This window comes from Dermochelys coriacea, chromosome 5, assembly GCF_009764565.3.
Source record: "Dermochelys coriacea isolate rDerCor1 chromosome 5, rDerCor1.pri.v4, whole genome shotgun sequence".
NCBI classification, from domain to species: domain Eukaryota; kingdom Metazoa; phylum Chordata; order Testudines; family Dermochelyidae; genus Dermochelys; species Dermochelys coriacea.
Window position 1 is genome coordinate 122,596,781 of NC_050072.1, and position 4,146 is coordinate 122,600,926.

The 4,146-nt window shown below is 56.8% G+C and overlaps 1 protein-coding gene across 8 annotated transcripts in view; it reads left to right on the plus strand.

Moving 5' to 3' along the window:
- Nucleotides 1–598: 598 nt before the first annotated feature.
- KIAA1958 (KIAA1958 ortholog) overlaps nt 599–4,146 on the plus strand; it is a 122,962-nt gene continuing 119,414 nt past the window's right edge. For 4 of the 8 annotated variants that reach the window (XM_038403256.2, XM_038403258.2, XM_043514402.1 and 1 more), the window contains exon 1: nt 617–886. The gene's annotated coding sequence lies outside the window, so the exon portion shown is untranslated. Of the gene's footprint in view, nt 887–4,146 lie in introns of all 8 variants that reach the window. The other 4 variants (XM_043514403.1, XM_043514405.1, XM_043514404.1 and 1 more) reach the window with 2 other exon arrangements.

The window sequence follows — 4,146 nt, forward strand, 5'->3', positions numbered from 1 at the left end:
TCCTAAACCCTGTGTGTGTGTGTAATATAAAATCTGTGTAGATATACACGTACACACAGACGCTACGGATGAGTGTGGACACTATATATGTGTGTGTGCGCATAGGTGGCATATAACACATTGTGTGCATAGAACCTGGACACGCCACATACTATATGTGCGTTTAGTGTGGGGGGGCTATACATGCTGTTATGCAATGCAGAAGGTGTGTTATGTTATCTACAGGATGCATATGTGTGTCTAGAAACACACTTTTAAGATCTATGCGCGTATCCCCACAGTAATATATGCCGTAGGGTATGCACTATAATCGGTAGTGTGCATCGGTAGAATGTCTGGGGCTCTGTCCGTACTGAATGCGGCTTTCTTGCTCGCACCTTTCTGGATGATCAGCCCCCAGGAGCTGTAGATACACCGAATATTACGCTGCTGTGGCTTTCCTCTTATGCACCCCACCCCCTTCTGCAGGCAGAGTCCGGGCTGGCAGCAGGGGGGCGAGGGCAGCGCTCTGGGTGCGTGCGCGTGTGTGTGTGTGTGTGTGTGTGTGATTGCACACTTCCTGTGGTATATTTATGACCAGGGCTTCGATTTCCGGTAGCTGATACGAGCTCTCCCTGTGTCTCAGTGTGTCTCTCTCTCCCTGAGCTTTGAATATCAGCGGGCGGAGGCGGAGGGGACCCTGGATCGCACACCCACGCACACCCACACCCACGCACACCGTGGGGGGGTGGAGGAGGACAGAGGGAGAAGCCAGTGATCGGGGGATGGGAGACACCTTCCCCTCCCCACTGCCACCCCCTCACCATATCATCCTGCCAGCCCCAGCCAGTACAGGGAATAGACCACAGCCTCCCCCGCCCGCATTCCTATGGACAGACACCTGCAGGTAGGTGACTGCTGGGGGGGGGCAGCAGGGTGTGGGTGGGGGGGGTACCCACAGTGTCTCTCTTTGTGTGTAGGGGAAGGAGGGTGCTTATGAAACCGGTGTGGCTCTATACTCAGTGTCCCTCTCTTTGTGTAGCGGGCAGTTGGGAAGTGGGGGTGGGTGGGGGTCGGGGGGGGGGCAGATGGAGATCGGTGTGTGCGCATATGCACACAGAGTGTCTTGTGTTTGAGGGTGGGGGGGGGGAGATAGGACGGTTATTGAATGGCGGAGAGAGGTATAGGTGAGAGAAGTTATGCACAGTGTGTGTGTGCGAGTGTGTGTGTGTGTGTTGGGGGTAAGTGGCGGAGGGTCAGAAGAGCCTCAACCAAATGGTTCAAATAAGCCAACACTAGACAACTTAGTAGCGATCAGTTCTTCTTCTTCTTCTTCTTCGCTTTTTTTTTTTTAAACAAAGTTTTTAGGGCACAAATCAATCGGCTGACCCCACCTTTTCTTTCCTTATCCCCTAGTTCTTGTGCCCCTGTTTGGATGGCAGTGGGTTATGTGGGGGGAGCTCCTGGGCTGTGAGGTGTGTATTGGGAAGGGGGTTGGCTGTGTACAGAGGTATGTGTGTGTGTCTTGGGGAGGAAGGGTTGTGTGGAGGGATGTGGATGTGGGAGGAAGGGTTGTGTGGAGAGAGGGGTGTGTGTTGGGGAGGAAGGGTTGTGAGGAGGGGTGTGTGTGTTGGGGAGGAACGGTTGTCTGGAGGGATGTGTTGGGGAGGAACGGTTGTGTGGAGGGGTGTGTGTGTGTGCTGGGGAGGAACGGTTGTGTGGAGGGGTGTGTGTGTGCTGGGGAGGAATGGTTGTGTGGAGAGAGTGGTGTGTGCTGGGGAGGAATGCTTGTGTGGACGGGTGTCTGTGTGTGCTGGGAAGGAACGGTTGTGTGGAGGAGTGTGTGTGTGTGCTGGGGAGGAACGGTTGTGTGGAGGGGTGTGTGTGTGTGCTGGGGAGGAACGGTTGTGTGGAGGGGTGTGTGTGTGTGCTGCGGAGAAACAGTTGTGTGGAGGGATGTGTTGGGGAGGAATGGTTGTGGGAGGGGTGTGTGTGTGGGGGAGGAATGGTTGTGTGGAGGGGTGTGTGTGTGTGAGTTGGGGAGGAATGGTTGTGTGGAGGAGTGTGTGTGTGCTGGGGAGGAATGGTTGTATGGAGGGGTGTGTGTGTGTGTGGGAGGAACGGTAGTGTGGAGGGGTGTGTGTGTTGGGGATGAATGGTTGTGTGGAGGGGTGTATATGTGGGAGGAATGGTTGTGTGGAGGGATGTGTTGGGGAGGAAAGATTGTGTGGAGGGGTGTGTGTGTGTGTGGGAGGAACGGTTGTGTGTAGGGGTGTGTGGGAGGAATGGTTGTGTAGAGGGGGTGTGTGTGTGTGCTGGGGAGGGATGGTTGTGTAGAGGGACGTGTTGGGGAGGGATGGTTGTGTGGAGGGATGTGATGGGGAGGAAAGGTTGTGTGGAGGAGTGTGTGTGTGTTGGGGAGGAACGGTTGTGTGGAGGGGTGTGTGTCTGGTGGGGAGGAACGGTTGTGTGCAGGGGTGTGTGTGTGTTGGGGAGGAAGGGTTGTGTGGAGGGGTGTGTTGGGGAGGAAGGGTTGTGTGAGGGGTATGTGTGTGTGCTGGAGAGGAAGGGTTGTGTGAGGGGTGTGTGTGTGTTGGAGAGGAAGGGTTGTGTGAGGGGTATGTGTGTGTGCTGGGGAGGGAAGGGTTGTGTGGAGGGGTGTGTGTGTGTGCTGGGGAGGAAGGGTTGTGTGGAGGGGTGTGTGTGTGTGCTGAGGAGGAACGGTTGTGTGAGGGGTGGTGTGTGTGTGCTGGGGAGGAAGGGTTATGCAGAGGGGTGTGTGTGTGCTGGGGAGGAAGGGTAGTGAGGAGGGGTGTGTGGGAGGAAGGGTTGTGTGGAGGGTGTGTGTGTGTGTGTGGGAGGAAGGGTTGTGCGGAGGGGTGTGTGTGTGTGTGTGTTGGGGGAGGAAGGGTTGTGCGGAGGGGTGTGTGTGTGCTGGGGAGGAAGGGTTGTGTGGAGGGGTGTGTGGAGGAAGGGTTGTGTGGAGGGGGTGTGTGTCTGTGGGAGGAATTGTTGTGCGGAGGGCTGTGGGTGTGTGTTGGGGAGGAAAGGTTGTGTGGAGGGTGTGTGTGTGTGAGGGAGGAGGGTTGTGTGGAGGGGTGTGTGTGTGTGAGGGAGGAGGGTTGTGTGGAGGGGTGTGTGGGAGGAAGGGTTGTGTGGAGGGATGTGCTGGGGAGGAAGGGGTGTGTGGAGGTGTGTGTGTGTGTGTCGGAAGAAGGGTTGTGTGGAGGGGGTGTGGGAGGAAGGGGTGTGCGGAGGGGTGTGTGCTGGGGAGGAAGAGTTGTGCGGAGGGATGTGTTGGGGAGGAAGGGTTGTGTGGAGGGGTGGTGTGTGTGCTGGGGAGGAAGGGTGTTTGAGGGGTGTGTGTGTGTGCTGGGGAGGAAGGTTGTGTGAGGGGTGTGTGGGTGTGCTGGGAGGAACGGTTGTGTGGAGGGGTGTGTGTGTGTGCTGCGGAGAAACAGTTGTGTGGAGGGATGTGTTGGGAGGAATGGTTGTGTGGAGGGGTGTGTGTGTGGGGGAGGAATGGTTGTGTGGAGGGGTGTGTATGTGGGAGGAACGGTTGTGTGGAGGGGTGTGTGTGTGTGTGCTGGGGAGGAACGGTTGTGTGGAGGGGTTTGTGTGTGTGTGAGTTGGGGAGGAATGGTTGTGTGGAGAAGTGTGTGTGTGCCGGGGAGGAAAGGTTGTGTGGAGGGGTGTGTGTGTGTTGGGGAGGAATGGTTGTGTGGAGGGGTGTGTATGTGGGGAGGAACGGTTGTGTGGAGGGGTGTGTGTGTGTGCTGGGGAGGAACGGTTGTGTGGAGGGGTGTGTGTGTGTGTGAGTTGGGGAGGAACGGTTGTGTGGAGGGGTGTGTGTGTTGGGGATGAATGGTTGTGTGGAGGGGTGTATATGTGGGAGGAATGGTTGTGTGGAGGGATGTGTTGGGGAGGAAAGATTGTGTGGAGGGGTGTGTGTGTGTGTGGGAGGAACGGTTGTGTGTAGGGGTGTGTGGGAGGAATGGTTGTGTAGAGGGGTGTGTGTGTGTGCTGGGGAGGGATGGTTGTGTAGAGGGACGTGTTGGGGAGGGATGGTTGTGTGGCGGGCTGTGATGGGGAGGAAAGGTTGTGTGGAGGGGTGTATGTGTGTGCTGGGGAGGAACGGTTGTGTGGAGGGGTGTGTGTGTGTGCTGG